The sequence below is a fragment of the Podarcis tiliguerta genome, assembly GCF_965153285.1.
Source record: "Podarcis tiliguerta genome assembly, chromosome: 12".
Taxonomy (NCBI): domain Eukaryota; kingdom Metazoa; phylum Chordata; class Lepidosauria; order Squamata; family Lacertidae; genus Podarcis; species Podarcis tiliguerta.
The window spans coordinates 32,988,426-33,006,342 of NC_139545.1; the positions used below are offsets into that span (position 1 = coordinate 32,988,426).

General features: G+C 43.8%; 1 protein-coding gene across 5 annotated transcripts in view; it reads left to right on the plus strand.

The window, feature by feature from the left end:
- CALCR (calcitonin receptor) overlaps positions 1-17,917 on the plus strand; it is a 141,810-nt gene that overhangs the window by 12,336 nt on the left and 111,557 nt on the right. Inside the window, exon 1 of one of the 5 annotated variants that reach the window (XM_083405469.1) lies at positions 16,168-16,207. The exons of the other annotated variants lie outside the window; for them this stretch is intronic. The gene's annotated coding sequence lies outside the window, so the exon portion shown is untranslated. Of the gene's footprint in view, positions 1-16,167; positions 16,208-17,917 lie in introns of those variants that run through there. 5 annotated transcript variants of the gene reach the window in all.

The following is a 17,917-nucleotide window of genomic DNA, read 5'->3' on the forward strand; positions in this document are numbered from 1 at the left end:
TGGCTTGGCTTTGCACTGAAATGAATGGGGTGGAATAACATAATGGTAACCACAGTTTACGCGATTAATTATACAAACCATATAATTTTGCTCCAGCAGACAGCGAGACAAGCTACAGTAGAATGGAAACAGTGCTGCGTGTGGCAAATACAGGACAGAATGGAAGGTGATACCTGTACTAGTAGAAATCCCTAGTAGACAAGACTGGGCTAGATGGACAAATAGGTGACCCGGTAAAAAACAACTTCCTATGTTCCTCTTGAGCTTCTCTGTCTTGTCAGTGCTGCTCTCCAATAACTCTTTTGATCTTTAAGAGTCAGCAGAAGCTCTTTGCATTGAGTGTGTGGACCAATAATCTCTGTCCACCAGATGGATAATCATCACACATACAGCACTTGTTGCAGAAGGAAAGATTGTCCCCACCTCTTCTTTTGGAGTTATATCTGCATTGCAGGTTCTGTCTTGCCAGCATTAGCTTTACGTATAGGCTTTTAAAAGAGTGTCAGGAAAGTTTAAAAAATACTCTTCATTAATAGGTGGGCTAGAATTGTGATGCCTACATCCCACACATCTTCCCCTCTTGGCAGTCGAGCTATAATAATTGTATGGTGTTTTCTTAGTTGAACAGAACACCCTGTCCTGCAGTTTACTGCTGGGGCTCTCTTTTCTTGGAGATTAAGTCTTGTGAAGGACTTAATTCCTTCCTCACTGGCATGTTCATTCTATGGTTTTCCTCATATGCTGAAGACACACCTCTTTACCCTGGTCATGAACACCCAAGATGTGTATTTTTAGGACCCACTCTATTCTTTTGATTTCCGTGCAGGGGTACCTCAGGTTACAGACGCTTCAGGTTACAGACTCTTCAGGTTACAGACTCCTCTAACCCAGAAATAGTGCTTCAGGATGAGGAAAGAAATCGTGCTCCAGTGGCATGGCGGCAGCAGGAGGCCCCATTTGCTAAAGTGGTGCTTCAGGTTAAGAACAGTTTCAGGTTAAGAATGGACCTCCGGAACGAATTAAGTACTTAACCCGAGGTACCACTGTATTGTATTTTTCACATTGCTATAACCAGTCCTGAGATCTTATGGTGAAGAGAGGGTGAGAAATCTAATAAACAGCAACAACGTTACAGTGGTACCTCGGAAGTCAAACGGAATCCGTTCCGGAAGTCCGTTCGAATTCCAGAACGTTCGGAAGCCAAGGTGCGGCTTCCAGTTGGCTACAGGAGCTTCTTGCAGCCAATCGGAAGCTGCAGAAGCCCCATTGGAAGTTTGGATTCCAAAAACAGTTTGTAAAACGGAACACTCACTTCTGGGTTTGCATCGTTCGGGAGCCAAAACGTTCAACCCGCAAGGCGTTCAGGATCCAAGGACTGACTGTATTATTAACAACAACAACCAGTGGTTAACCGAGTCTAGGCACCATAAGATAAATAACTTGGGTAACCTTTTCATTAAATGGCGTTCTTAGGCACAGTAGACGTCTGCTGCACTGCAACTTCCAACTTGTATAGTATTGGCTGACCTGTATTGTACTTCTTATCATTCTTTAAAGCAGGGAAGGGAAACTTGTGGCCTTCCAGGTGTCTTGGGACCTCAACTCCTATCAGCCCCAGCCAGCGTGGCCAATGACCAGGGATTATAGAAATTATAGTCTGGCATCTTCTGAAGGGCCCGCCAGTTCCCCACCTCTTTTTAAATCTGTTACTAAAGCTGGGCCAAGGCTTTGCCAGAGTAATTGCCTTCTTTCATCCCACTGGTAGACAATTTGCCTATTCGCCTACGTTGTGCTTTTCTTTTTCTCCTCCAGGGAAAATATCAGATTTTTTTTGGGGGGGGGAGGGATTATTTTGCACAAGGAAATGGTATTGTGGGGGAGTGTTCAATACATCACCTTCCTGCACACTGCTGCTTCAGTCAAAGCTGCTTTGATTGAAAAAAAAGAAAAGAAAAATGAGACCTGACCACTTGGTCCTTATCGTTTGTTTGCTCCAGAGCAATGCAATTTGATCTGTTTTCAACTGCAATATTCAGTGGTACCTAGAATAATTCCAAAATTATTATTTTTCTTAGGGCAGATGCTGTTGGCCCAGCTGCACTGGTGAATTGAAGGCAACTTGGCCAGCTGCATCAAAAGCATTTAAGGCTGCAGGGAAGTCCTCTTGGTAAACTCATAATGACGCAGAGCCCTTAAGTGCTACGGTGCCACAAATAAGCAGAATCTTAAATGCTTCTAATTTAGTTGACCTTCGTTGGTCAGCTGCTTTCCTGCCAATTGTTACAGCATAAAGAAAGAAAATAGGCTGGCCCCATAGAGGACAATACAGTGCTTGGTATATTGCTTTGCTTCCAAGCAGTGCCATTTGGAACTAGGCATTCAGCTGCTGTAAAAGGTGTGCATGACAACATGGATCCTGACATTATAGAAAGAGAGAACTTCTGGTTTAATTGGCTTTGAGGTTTTTAAAGAATGTCCCTTGCTGCTCAAATTGATGGCAATTAGAAAATGGACGCAGTAGATACAGAAAGCTATAAAAGCTGCACTTAAGCAAATAGAAATTACAGGTGGCTTCTACAGCTAGGATGGGTAGCAGTATTCTGAAGTTACATTAAAGTGGGTCAAATAATAGAGAATGGATAAAACCCCTAAATCTAACACTGTGTCCTATTGTTTTTCATATGTCTAAGGGGGAGAGTCCTTGAATAGCTTGTTTCTCCATGAAACGTTTAGTCCATCATAAGAGATGCACATTTCATTCTCATTTTCTCAGTTAATAAACCTAGCTGAACAGAAAAGTGTTCCTCTTCTCTTCTTTTGATCACCATAAACGAATGTTTAATGTCTCATAAGAGTAGGGCAGGTGAGAGGAGCACCTCCATTTTATGTGATGTTCATTTCCTAACAAACATTTAAAAATAAAACTCTGTGTGAATTGTCCCTGTCATGCCCCAGTTAAATTACCTTTTGCTCCATTCACAGAAAGAGAGTGGCATACATGGAAGAGGTCCTTCCCCTCACAAAAGGATCCCTTCCATGAGATCAAGTTGGAGCAAGAACCTGAGATCTAAGCTGTTGTCTGTATGGGATCGTAAATTCCACCGTAAGACTTCTATGGCTTCTATTTTCATCCGCTGGGCTATGGAGTTTGGCTGATGGTTGCAACTGGATGACTATCGTTGCCTTGTCTGATCCTGGCTCTTTCATTGGTAAAAGGGGTGCTTTCGTCCTCTTCCATTGTCTTGCTGCTGATGGTGTTTGGGATTTAAGCCCCTGTTTGAGGGAAAGCCATGAGAGCTTGTGGCTGCAAACATCCACTTCTGTCCTCTTCTCTACTGGACTGTGGAGTCTTACGGATTGTGTGGTCTATTTCTGGCTACATGCCTGATAATGGTTTGTGGATGGAACTACAGACTGCGTAGGGGGGCTTTATTGAGGCATTTGTGCCATTGTGTGTTGATGGCTGCCTTCCATGCAGGTGGTGACATCGGTGTGCACTGTTTTGATTGACGGGTAGCAGCCAAGTTGCCTGGAATACTGTCAGAGAGTTGCTTTAAGAAGTGAGAGATGACATAACTGGTCTTGTGCTTTCTATTTTATTTCTTGCTGTATTTAGGATTGTAGCTATGCTTCACTAACATCCTGGTATAGTGACTTAGCAAAATTTTATGATTTGTCTGCCATCCTCTCAGAATCCCACTCTCCCCCTTTTTTCTAGTTTCTACCAAATTATCACATGTATAACTAAAACATAAAGTTCTACGTTTATAAGAATAGAATCTTAGAATGGAGTGTTGAAAGGGGCATTCAGTCTATTCCCTTGCAATGCATAGATACCCTTGGTTTAAACTGGGTAGAAGTCTAGTACTGTAATATTCTAATGAATGAAAGAATGTGGGTTTGTGAATAATGTACTGTTTCATTGGTTTAGTTTTATTGATTTACCTTGATCCTTGGAAGTTCACAGCGGCACAATTTTTAAGCTGCTTACAGAACAAAATATAGGCCTACTTATAGTGACTTTCTTGTCCATTCAGGGAGGGGTGAGAATAGAAAAGGTGTAGATGTCAAAGCTTCAGTCCAGCCTGTTTAACCAGCTCTATTTGTCTGCTGCAAGCTCATCCTAATTTCACATCTCCTGATAATATATCACATCATATCCTGGTTTGGAATTAGATGCTTAATTTCATACAGCATAGCAGGAAAGGGTTGCAGAGGTAGCTTTTTCATTGGAATTAATATTGTGTTGGCTATTCTATGCTGGCTTGATTCCCAAGCCTTATCCTAGATGTTGTCTAAGTTACTATGGTTGCTGGTGGCACACACAAAAATAACACACACTGTTCATTTCCCAGCAGCCTAGTGAGTGTGTGGAAGCTTGTTACTTAGCTTCATATAATGAAAGAGTTCTGGGATAAGCAACAGTCAGGCTCTAGAAGCCAGATCATGAGTTTATCTTCCTGGTGTGGCAAAAAGGTCTGAAAGTAATTTTGAACATAAGCTATTATTTGCCCGTGTTCACCAATCTTAAACATCATATGTTATTGTACATCATAATGTAATTGTAATTACTCTGGCATTCATTCCCTCTCGTAACTCCAGTCTACAAGTTAAAAATGATATTATTTTGGCAGTTTCATTTTATTTGCTATTATTTATATGCTCATATGCAGCCAAATTTGTAAGTCTATACGAATGGATTTATATTTTTTGAACTTAAAAAATCAATAAAAGGGAAATTTTAAAAAATATCTGATGGTTGCCTGTTGTGGTCCCGTGGCACTGGCGAAAAGCAATATAACTCAAGGTGAACAGCATAGGCTCCCTCACAGGAGGCAGTTGTTGGGAGAGCACAGGTGAGATTAAACTTGTGGGCAACCTGCTTTTTAACAGTTTGGGGGGCATGGAAGAGTCCATTTATCACAAAAAAACCATTATTTTCCCACTAGAAATAAGAACTGTGATGCTTATTATTGTAAAAAACAAAAACCCCACACCACATTCTGAGTTAGGTTTATAAATATTATGTAGTACTCTGAGCATGTTGCGATCAGTATGTCACTCAATGTACTTCAATGCTTTCTGTTTGGAGTCTAAACCTCAGGGTATGGATTTATGGAAGACATTATCTTGATTTTTTTGTTGCTGTGGAAACTAGTAATATACACTCAAGATGTCCCTGACTGTACCCCTTGATAATTCACATGCAGGATCGTGTGTTTGACCTTATTCAGGTCAAAATCTCTGTGCACATAAAAAAAAAAAAGTTGGCTTGGCATGATATGTGACTCTACCTCTGAAGGGCTTTGAGGTTCATGAGGTTTCTTGACACGAGTATTCAAATGTGTAGCTCTAGGGTCGGTGGGAGGGTAGGCGTATGTCTGTATCCTGAAGTTTCAGGAAAGTAGTGCCAACTTGATGGGGCCCTGGTCCCTTCGCCGCCCATAAAATATGTTGGCAATACATCTGTAGTGCTATTTTTCTTGAAAAAGGGGTGCCGGAACTCACCACGAACACCTACTTTGTTCTTTTATTGTGTCAAAGAAGCCCAGCCGAGAGGTGCTGGAACTGAGTTTCAGTGAGTTTCAGATGGGGAGAAAAGCCCAGTGTAACCACTTTGCATGGAGCTGCGGTACTGCTCCCCCCCCTCTACTGCAGTCAGGGCCATTGTGCCCCAAGGCACCCGAGCCCCAAAGTTCCCAGGAGAACAATAAATCACACTGACACGGAATATTTGGTTTATGGGTTCAAATAGGCCACAACTTTATTGGTTACAGATGTGAGCGGTTTGGCTTAGGCATTGTGGTGAAGCCAGGCTATATCTTGAATCTTGCCTGTCTGCAGGGAGTCCACGATGGGGGTGCCCTATAACTTATGTCAGATAGTGACACCCCGAGGGGTCCCCTTAGGGCTGTGACATGGCCCAGGCCATGGGACAGGATTCACACCCCGGATCCCTTTAGCGGGATACCCTTACTGAGGAGGGGCAGGCGAGGCAACAAACTCCCCTCCAACCAAACGAAGGCTTATGCCTAACCTCACAAAAGTTGTGATGATTGCTACTAGGTAGGCGAAAACCCAAATGGCCAGTGCCAGTTTGCCAAGTGGGAAAAATTCCTACCCGGCCGCAACAACATGGCGACCAACAACTGCCATAGCAAGGTTATATCAGAGCAAAGCATGAAAAAGAGAGTGGGTGGGTTGGGCGATCCAATGAAGAGGCAAGGAGGAGAGAGCCAGCTGGTCGTGCCGAGTTTAAATGGCCCGCGGCCTCACCCACTCTGTCGGCTGATAGGCTGGGGCTGCCTCAAAAGGCCGCTAATGCAGCCGGCAATGAAGTAGGGGTGAGGTAGCATACCTCCCCCCCCCCAATGGAGGAAGACTTTGAGGCTCGGCTGCCTGTGTTCAACGCCACCCTCCCATATAGAGTAGAGCGGATTTACTTTTAAAAGTCTTGCTGTTCCATTCAAGTCTCAATCCCTTCCTTTATCTATCTGTCTGAAGCAGGTCTCTTCACCCTGCTGTATGACAGAGCCAGCCCTGATTCCAGCTAAGCTCAGTCTAGTCCTGGTTTGGATGCATCAGGGCTGCTACCATCCTGTATGTGACTGTGTTCTACAGGAGATGGGATGGAGGCATTCAAACTTGTCAATGAAATACCAAGCCTAGTAGTGTGTGTGTGTATTTTTGTGTGTATTTTTGATTCTGCCTACTGTGAGTGTGGTTGATCTTATATGCAAAGCTGATTTTTGTATTTAGTGTATTTTTAAAAAAACTTCTGTGTGATTTTAATATTTGCATCAAAGGAATTTTTAAAAGGAAAGAAACGGGGCTTTGGAACTGGATATTAAGTATAACTATCCACAAACTGATCCACAAACTGAATTTCAACAGAGTCAAGGTTACATCAAGCTCCATATTGCCCTCAAAAGAACCCCTCTTTTGAACCAATGCCTAACCGCCAACCTTACAAGTTGTGACGATTTGCTACGCAGTAGGCAAAACCAAATGGCACCAGCCAATCAGCCAAATGGACAAATTCCTACCAGGCCCCTGCCTCAAAGCAGACGACCCCATGACAGGCATAGCAAGGTCAAGCGAACAACCCCCCCAATACAGGGAGGGTGGGCAGGTGATCCGGTGCAAGCAGCCAAGAGAACGCTCAAAGTTGGGCGATCAGTATTTTAAACCTCTGACCCCTCCTTCAAAATTGGCAACAAGCAGTTCTCCCCAGCGACCCGATTAACCAATACACTGCCTGGGTCCCTCCACAAATCAGCCCAGCAACAATGGGGTGGCTTGTATCCCCCACCGCAACACACGCTCTCTGCTAGGGAGAACACGTTTTACCCCCCTGCCCTCACTTCTTCCTCTTCCTCTGTTACCTCCCTTGTTGAATTTTATATTGGTTAGGTCCTATATAAAATTCTATAAATATAAATGCTAGAAAGCAGTTACTGTTTTGGAGTAAAATATTTGACAGTATCCCTACCTTAGAGGTTCAGGAGGACAACCAACACTCTTTCTTTTTTCATCTTTTTCTTGTTGCAAGAATTCACTCCAGCGGCTCATTATTTCAGCTTAGCAGATGGGGACACTGAGGTGAACAGCAATTTCTCCAAGGTCGGCCAACAAGAAAGTACCAGGCTGAGATGGAATTTGAATCTAAGTTTCAGTCCTGGGCCTTTGGCAAAGTGTTTATGCATTTATCTATTTCGGCAGACCTATCAGTGTTTTGCTTGTGATGCCTTTATTTGTGCTCCCTCCGCAACATTTTGACTTCTCATTTACCCCACATGTCTGAACCCTGGAAAAGCTTCTCCCCCTTCATTTTAACTAAGTCAAAACCCTCTTCATAGAACAGGCAGGAAGATGTTAAATGAATAAATTCAACCATGAATATGTTCCCATAAATAACTACTGCAAGATTGAGAAAAGAGATATGTGTGAGAAAAGCTGCTGTGAAAATAATAGCTAACTCCAGACTCTAAGGAATCTCAGAGCAAGGAATACTGAGAGCTTCATTAGAAAATATATATATAAATGCAATGCGTTTCTCTGCCAGACTTATTTAAAAAACCCTCCAACCCTCTCAAGTTTATTCCTAACCTCTTATAGGAGGGGGATGAAAATGTCCAGCAGGTGGCAATATATTAACACTGTGTTTTTTGTATTATTTCAGAACTTTGGTTGAAGAATATTCAGGATCAGACTTAAAAATTTAGGCTTACTGATGCAAAAGGATGTTGGTTATATTGTATCAGATTTTTTAAAATAAACTTTATTACCAAAGTGTTTTAGAGCAATTTAACTTGCAGCTTGAAACTAGTGCTTGTACAGTGGTACCTTGGTTCCTGAACAGCTTTAGTTGCCGAACAAATCGTCTCCTGAACACCGCAAACCCGGAAGTAAGTGTTCCGGTTTGCGAACATTTTTCAGAAGCCGAACGTCCAACGCAGCTTCCGCTTGAATGCAGGAAGCTCCTGCAGCCAATCGGAAACCACGCCTTGGTTTTCAAACCGTTTCAGGAGTTGAACGGGCTCTCGGAACACATTAAGTTCGAGAACCAAGATACCACTGTGCTTGGATTTAAGTAGATTTAGTCTAAGTAAACTATAATTGATTTTTAAATTCCATGTTCTAGTTTATGAAGTGGGCTATAAAGGACTGAACAAAAAAGGACTGGCATTCATACTGTGTTCTTTATTTCACTTCAAATTTGTTTGGACTAGACTTTGGATACTGCATATTGTCAGATGCCGCATAGTTCTTTAAAGTAAATTTATGGCATTTATTTCACATATAAAATATAACTATCAAGTTCTTTGGGAAGCATTGTCAAATAGGTGGAAATTAAAATTGGGTAACTAAACCCAATATGTATCAGTCACCTAGCTCTGTATTGTTTTGCTAATCCCCTAAATCACTTCTGACATATTTGTGACTTCGATTCCACTTTGGCTTGACATTGATAACAATGAGCATGGATGCTGCCTCTCTAGACATTCTCTGCTGCATATGAATTATTCTCAACCTTGCAAAAGTGAAGTGTCAGATTGTTTGGGAGTCGTATTGACTGTCTAGCCAGGTGTTTAATGCTGCTGGTGAACTTGGCAGGGGGAACTGATAGGAAGCAAAAGAAGTAAAGTCTCAAAATAGTATTGAAAAATGTTAAAACCCTTTCTTAAAGTTCTGAGACTTTGCTTATTCTTCTTCGTGAAACAATGAAATGCTCGACGCAGGTGGTAAGGTCAGGTAGCCTGCTGTCTTTTCAGTTAATATCTCCACTGGACTACTCACAAGTGAAATTCAGATCTATCCCAAAGTATTAGGAGTATATAATATGGGGAATGGATTAATTGACTGTGAATATGCTGCAGCACAAGCTAGAAAATTGCAGATTCAAGTTTTTCCTTCCCTAACAACATGAAATTGGAAAGAGAAGCAGAAATGGGGGATGAAGGGAGTAACCAGACTTTCTTATACTTATATCAAAGTTCAACATTTTAAATGAAAACTGGGAATCTTGAGTATTATGGTTCATTGGGCGAGGGCAGACTGCCCTTTCCCCATGGATACCCATGTCAGTGGATTGACCACAAGGAAGGTAATGAAGATAAAGACATATGAGATACTTGAATATATAGCAGTAAAGATTTATTTGTGAAAAGGCATGCTTAGGAGATGATAATATACAAGCCATCAATATTTTCAATACCATTTTGTTGCCTCTGTGTTGTGAGGAGAAAATCGTAATAGATTCAAGTGATCTGTGGGCAGACAAATTAAGTCATTGGTTACACCATGTGTGGAACTCCAGACCTTCCAGCAGGGGTAACACACATGGTGCCCTCCATATGTTTTTTTAGACTACTCTCCCATCATTCCTGACCATTTTATTGATATGAGTGGTATGCACATTTATACATAATATAAATAATGAGCTCTCATAAGGATGATTCTTTAAAACATGAGGCCACTGTAATACTGAAACTTCATTCCTTCTGATGACAGTATAAATATATACATTGGCTACAAACAATAAAAATCTGACTGACAGGCTGACATAAATATATGAAGAAGGGAGGGTGAAACATGAATGTAAGATAATTGATCCTGACTGAAAACTGAAAGTATTGTCTCTTAGCTTCGTGTATATATTTTCTAGCCGTGCCACTGTGCAAGTAAGCATCCTTTTATGCTGTCTTCATTTGAAAAACAGAAGCAAAGTCTTGGGAGGACAGAGAGAAAAGGTTCTAAGGAAATATAAATTGGTTCAAGGTTGAACCCCAGAAGAAACCTGGGGAAGCAAGGAGCCAAGTGTGCTGATTTCTAAAGTTGTACTTCAATGCAAAATGGAACAAAAGCTTGAAAGGCAAGCAAGGGCTAAGTGGTTTAGAGGATCAAGTGAAGGACTTGTGCTTTGTTCCTATGGTGATATGACCTATCCCAAGGTAAGATGTTTTAACTATTGCAGAATTTAAAGTGCTACACTGAGCTTGTTATGCTACCATGTTGTGGAAAGCTGCTTTATGGAATGAACATAAGGACATACGACAAGGCCTCCTGGAACAGACCAAAGGCCCACCACAGTCCAGGATCCTGTTCTCACAGTGGCCAGCCAGATCCCTGTGCGAAAGCAGGCAAGCAGGACACTGGAGGGAGATTTAGGGGAGCGCAACCAGTTCTCACTGGGCACTGAGTCAAGAGGACACTGCGAGGTACACCGCAACAATGACAAATAATGGAAGTTGAGAGGTGGTTGTGGTCTGCTGAATTTTGGCATTGCACAGGGCGCTGCTGGAATTTGAAAGCCCAAAGTCCACAACAACACCCTCCCTACTTGTGCTGCCCAGCAAGTGGTATTTAGAGGCATACTGGTTTTTTTTATAGTGGAGATTGTACATAGGCATCACAACGAGAAGCCATTGGTAGCCTTATCTTCCATAAGTGTCATTTTAGAGGGATAGATGAGCACTAAGCCTGTAAATATATCCCCCCCCCCCCATTACTCTTTAGTGGCTCAAAATGGGCAGGTGGGGCACCAGTGATGTCATAACCACCATGGGCCCATGAGATTCAGGCAAGCTGCATACCATACAATCACAATTGCAACAGATGCTATAGAATGGATAGGAGCAAATCACATTTTCCCAGTGGCAAAACATTGCAGTTCAAGTGTTGGGAATATGCTGTTTTCCCTGTTATCAAAAAACACTGCCTGGAGAAAAGACTTTTGTTTTTCAAATTTGAAAAACCTATTATCTGGAAAGGCCTTTAGGTGCAAGTTGGCTGCTGAAGGTGTTATGTCACTGCTCATCTTTTTTGATGCTACAGATCAACACTTGCTGCTCTCTGGGAACTTGCTGATATCTGTTGACCCCCAAAGTGCTTGGAAGCAGGCAGGTGGGCTGTAGATAACATCAGGTTGGTCTAATCTCTGGAGAGCTGTGTTGCTGCATGGACAGAAGGTTTGAGGACTGAATGTTTATGTAACTTGGCTCAAGTTCAAACTGCTGCAACAGTCCGCTAGGACCTAGCAACTAGGAAATCCCATTTGGATTGAAGGGAGCTAGTGCAAGACAGTTAATCTCTTATATCCCTCTGGAACGCGGGACGCGGGTGGCGCTGTGGGTAAAACCTCAGCGCCTAGGACTTGCCAATCGCATGGTCGGCGGTTCGAATCCCCACGGCGGGGTGCGCTCCCGTCATTCGGTCCCAGCGCCTGCCAACCTAGCAGTTCGAAAGCACCCCCGGGTGCAAGTAGATAAATAGGGACCGCTTACCAGCGGGAAGGTAAACGGTGTTCCGTGTGCTGCGCTGGCTCGCCAGATGCAGCTTGTCACGCTGGCCACATGACCCGGAAGTGTCTGCGGACAGCGCTGGCTCCTGGCCTATAGAGTGAGATGAGCCCACAACCATAGAGTCAGACACGACTGGCCCGTACGGGCAGGGGTACCTTTACCTCTACCTTATCCCTCTGGAACACCTATTTCAAGGGGTTATTCAGAGGAGAAATTTGAGGTGCGTTTGTTATGGCCAGAGGGCCTGGGATTTTTAGAAATTAGAACCTGGATGCAGAATATGCTTAATAGAGTTTATTGTTTCGATTCCTCCCTTATATGTAGCCCACAAAAAGACTCCCGTACTTCCTTCTAGAATTATCCTTCCCGTCTCTAGGACAGACTAGCTAGCTTCTGACTCTGAAGTACAGGTTTGGATCAATGAATGGCTCTGTCACAAACATTGTGGTGATGCTGATTGTGCCCACTGCTGATGTGGTAATTGGTAAAAAGGTAGAGGTACCCCTGCCCGTACGGGCCAGTCTTGACAGACTCTAGGGTTGTGCGTCCATCTCACTTAAGAGGCCGGGGGCCAGCGCTGTCCGGAGACACTTCCGGGTCACGTGGCCAGCGTGACAAGCTGCATCTGGCGAGCCAGCGCAGCACACGGAATGCCGTTTACCTTCCCGCTGGTAAGCGGTCCCTATTTATCTACTTGCACCCGGGGGTGCTTTCGAACTGCTAGGTTGGCAGGCGCTGGGACCGAACACCGGGAGTGCACCCCGCCGCGGGGATTCGAACCGCCGACCTTTCGATCGGCAAGCCCTAGGCGCTGAGGCTTTTACCCACAGCGCCACCCGCGTCCCATGTGGTAATTGGTATTGATGCGGTAATTGGTACACAACATTTAGAAGACATCTGAAAGCAGCCCTGTATTGGGAAGTTTTTAATGTTTGACGTTTTTATATGTACCGTAAGCTGCCCAGAGTGCCTGGGGAAACCCAGCCAGATGGGCGGGGTATAAATAATAAAATTGTTATTATTGTTATTACTGGATTTCTTACCTTTTGAGAAGCACAGGATTACAACACTGTTTTCTCTTCAGTTGTTGCACAGGATGTGACAGCCTGTTGTTTAGAAAAGTTGGCCATGGGAAGAAATAAGAGATTATTTTTATCACACCCTTAGCTGTGTATTATTTCAGATTCCTTTCAAGCAACTGTGCGTGGCAACCGCTGCATGGCGGCCTTTGGAAACCACTCCTTTTCTTTGGAAAACACATCTCTGTGCTGAGCATTGAATTTGGAGTGACCTTCTTGCCATGCAAGAAAGCCTAGTGTGGAACCCTAACCCTTCAAGCCCTTCAAAAGCAACTGCCTGCCACAGCTTCTCTGTTTTGATCTTTACTGGCTTTCAATAAAACTGATGTAGGGTTTCCACTAGACATAAGGTAAGAGAGTCGGTTTCTATGGAAATCCATTCAGCACTATTATATTCCCTAACTACTGCTTTGTGGAACATTTTGCAGAAATTTGAATAACTGTTAATTTAATAGGATTCGGGTTAAAAAATGAAGTGTTTCTGACTGCCACGCAGCTGCTATGGACTTCTATAGCCTGTTTTCTTTCAGTGTAATTTAACAGCAGGATCAAGAGAACTGGAACATGGGAGAGGGAGGAGAGTTCAAGGCTTTTGAAATAGTTTAGTGTTGTATTTGAATGAGCCCTTCGTTGGTGCATCCATCTCAAACCAGTTTACTTTGAGGAAAGAGGGAAGTGCATATTATTCATTTCAAATCCTAAGGCATTCATGGCAAGAAATATCAATGCCAACTTTTCCACAAAAATGCATTTGTCTCTAACCTCTCTCTTGGTTTATGTGAAAGGAATGAACAGCATATTGTTACTACAGTTTTTAAATTTACTTTTTGCATACCTACCCTCTATGGTGCTTTGTAGTTGGGATGGGCAACTCTCCTCCTGTTCACACCTAAATGAGTCAGTGCGTTGCATGTCTTCCAAGCAAATGCTTACCAAGCCTCAAGGACCCTTCAGAAGTGTCTTCTGCTCCCTCCAAGACAAAGAAACTTAACCCAGGTGCAGGAGGAGACAAAGACAATGGGCACTTACCTAATTCTCTGGAGCACCTTTTCCTGCCAGATAATGGCTTACCCCAATCCTGCTCACAAATATTCAAGGAGGGGTGTTCAAAAGTACATGGTCAAGAAACCCCTATTTAAAAGTCAGGCTATCTGTTCCTTATAAGGGTTCAGTTCATTGGCCTTCCGCCTTCTGTGGTGCAGATGTTAACAAGGAACAGAATGTGACTGATGGCCACAGGTGCTGGTGAATTTCCAGCTGCGAACACATATTGGAACAGACAGATTCTGGAAAATGTTTCTTGGTGTGCCACCAGCACTGCAGTTTTTATGCCGAGGCTTACCTAAAAAAAGGGCCTTAAGGTAAAGTCCAGGGGTTTTCATTTATGTGCCACAGCGTGACACTGTCACATCAAGTACTCAAAGGACTTAGACCATACATAATTCAGACCACAGCTGAATGTGTTTCTCAAGGATGATACACAATGTAGTTGCCTGTAAATAAATTGGGTAAACTGGAGAGCATGTTATTCATTGGCAAGCTGTGTTGTCTGGCCTGACTTGGATATTCCACATTAAAATTAGTTTTCTGATGTGGCTGCACCCTTGTAAAAATTGATTTAGTGTATTTCAGAGGTTTTTACAGTGTATTTTGTCTGTGGCCTCTCATTCTGCAGGGTGAATTTATAGCAGGGTGGGTTTAATTTATAACTGCTGCTATAGGAGGAATTCCAAACTGATGCCTAAGCAAGCCGTGCTTATTGGGGGTCAGAAAGGACTTCTCTCCCCCCCCCCTTCCTGCTTTCTTTCCGAAATCAAAATCTCCACAAGTTAAATGTTTGGTCTTGTTGACATTTTTGACTGATCCCACTATACTTAGAGGAGACATGCAAATCAGTTGTGCAACTCACCTCACCTCTTTGATCCACTGCTTGTTCTAGGTATGTGAGGGTGTTTCATCAAACTCACTGGGTCTCTGGGATGCAGGTTCATTCACACTTAGCTCAGTCTGCTGTTGCCTTACCTGCTGCAAGGGGGTAAGATTTGCTAGCGACTGCTGGTCTGTAACTAGTAGAAGCACAAATTGCTCGTTCTGCAGTTGGCCAGTGGAGAGGTACATAACCCCTCAGAATCTGACCAACGAAGGGATGAAGGAGCAACTCTTGAGGGCATGATGATTATTGCTTCTGTGCAATTGCCATCCATTGCTTGCTTCTCTTCTTCCTCTTCCGGTCCACCTCCCCACCCAGACTGACATGAGAGTGCACAGCCACCAATAAAAGCACAGCATCCAGCTGCCCCATTGGGAGGAAAAGGCACAGTGCACAGGTCTCCCAAAATCACAACTGCAACATTTGTGGGGCTTTGAGGAAAATATCTGGAATATGAAACCTGTTAGCCTATAGCTGTTGCTTTATGGGTGGGTGGAGAATGGTTGGAAAAGTGTTATGTACTGAAGTTCTCACCCTGGGCCAGCAGGGGGATACTGTAGATAGTTTTCACTCAGGTCCACATATGCAAATAAGGGATTGAAAGTGACGTTCAGTGATTGGATAGTTACAGAAAGTGGTTACTGTTGCGTTCTAGTGGAGCTCTATATAAGCAGGCTGGCTGAACCCTTCAGCTCAGTTCTGTTCTGGCCTGTGAATAAACAAGAGCTGTTTGAAGAATTGCTGTGTCGTCTGATATGTTCACCCACAACTTAACAAAAAGGAAGTACTTAACAAAATAGGAAGCCTATTTTCTTGCTGTCTTAACAACAACAACAACAACAACAACAACAACAACAAAGATGCTCGGCTTAGGAAAGATGAGAGTTGTCGTCATCGTTCCCCCCCCCCCCCGTTCTTTATAAAAACTTGATAAGGTAAAGCAAAACAAGAGCAGCCGCCAAAATGTTCTTCTGTGGTTCCGCGCTGCAATGATTCATTTTATTTCCACTGACTATACTGTCTGTTTGGGTACACACAAATTAATGTCTCATTTGGGAGCACTTGCCTCCTGACAGCTGAGAGAGAGAGAGAGAGAGAGAGAGAGAGAGAGAAGAATATGTTCACAAGTGTTAGGACCTGAAATATAAGGAATGTGCAGGAACAATAAATGTCTGCAGATGCTGATAGCTCCTCTGGAGCATGTTTGGCTTAGGAAGCCTCTGTGAAATCAGGACTAGAGTTTCCCAAACTTAACATGTTGGTGTTCCCATGGAGCAAAATCTCCTCCTTCCAGCTGCTCAGTTGCGATGCAGCTAAAAATATACCATCACCTCCCATAGTGTTCCCTTTCTTATGCCAGTGACTGATGGAGATGTTCCAGGGGAATGCGATCAGTAAGTGGGAAATAGTGGAAAGTATTGTATTCTTGTGATGTACCTTGATAAGAGGGAGGCTGGTGCAGGAAGGGATCCCAGGCTCTTAAAATGTTTTTTAAGTGTGCCGCTGTGATTTTGCATTATTATTGTTAATATTATTGTGTTTTTGCTTGTGTCAGTGAAGGAGGTGGGAGGAAGGAAACAGTGCTGGGGAAGGGACACATAAAAACGCAGAGAAGAAGCAGGGAGTTACTGAAGTCTGGAAGCATCTTGGGTAGCAGTGTGTCCCCTCTGGAAATCTGATGTGGGGTAGAGGATCTGCTGATAGAAGTGCCCTGCTGCTGTCTTCCACCTGTGCTCACCTTTGAATAAATCAAATAGTGCAAGCATGCCATAAGTCTCCAGTGGTCTTATCTCCTCCTAAGGAGCTGTTGCCCCTGGAATGTCTCACCATTCAGAAGTCAGGAGCACATAGCGACTGCAGCCAGAGAAGGGTTCCTCCATTATCGAGCTGATACTTGGTATGCTGCTTCAACCGTGACAGAGGGGCCAGGGACCCTGAGAAATACAATTTTCGGGGCATTTGGATCTTACAGCAGCTCTGAATATATGTGAGTGGCGTGCAATATCATTTCAGTTTCACTCAGAAAAGTGAAGCCATTTCCTCAGCTCATATAGCTGAGCCCAACTGTGAATAAAGCCCATAACATTTAACCCTTTAGTAGATGGTGTTGTTATCTGAATAAGTGTGAGGCTAAATGAAATGTTATCAACTATGGTGTAGTTATCTGAATAAGTGTGAGGCTAAATGAAATGTTATCAACGTCGGCCTATGGATTCGACATGCTCTGTGACTACTGAATAACAAGTGTGACCTGAGATAAGTAGTCTACAGTGCATTGTGCAAAAAAAGCTTGTCTTCCTTGGTTCCCAGCTTCATGTTACAGGGAAGGCTGTGCACATGAATGACTGGCCTTGCCTACTGCTACTCTTGCAGTTGATCCCTTAAGCCTAGAGCTTCAATAGAAAGACTGTAGCCAGGGCTATCTTTAGCATATGCGCCACCAGTGTGCAAAGATCCGCCCAACGCCCCCAAATTTAGTGCTGCCCACGTCTATAGCCAGGATAGACTTCTCTGCGGTTGCAGGTGAGGCCATGGCGATGGCGGTGACCTCCTCTTCTGAGTCTTGCTGCCGTCGCCCCTCAAGAACTGGGCACCCAAGCTCCACAAAGGCGCACAGCTTCACATCCAGGTGCTTTTAAAATCTTCCCAGGAGGAGGGAGGAGAAGAAGAGGGACACAGAAGCCACGCTGACGGGTGAGAGAGCAAAGTCTCTCTGTGCAAGCATGACTCTGGGGAGGAGAAAGCAGCCAGGGTGGAGACGGCAACGGCGGGCGGCTTTGAATGTCAGCTTGATCAAAATTATTTTTTATTTCATAACAGGTAGATAGTTAAGAGCTTAGGTGGCTTCAGTGGCAGGTGCCAGATGCCCCCCAGAATTCAGCGCCTGGATGCCCCGCACCCCTTGCACCCCCGTGTAAAAACGGCCGTGACTGTAGCTCAGTGGTAGAGTCTTGCTTTGCGTGCATTTGATCCCAGGCAGGACAGGGAAAGGCACTGGTCTGAAACTTTGGAAACTGCTGCCAGTCAGTGTAGAAGAACAAGAGTTTGGATGTGATATCCCGCTTTATCACTACCTGAAGGGGTCTCAAAGCGGCTAACATTCT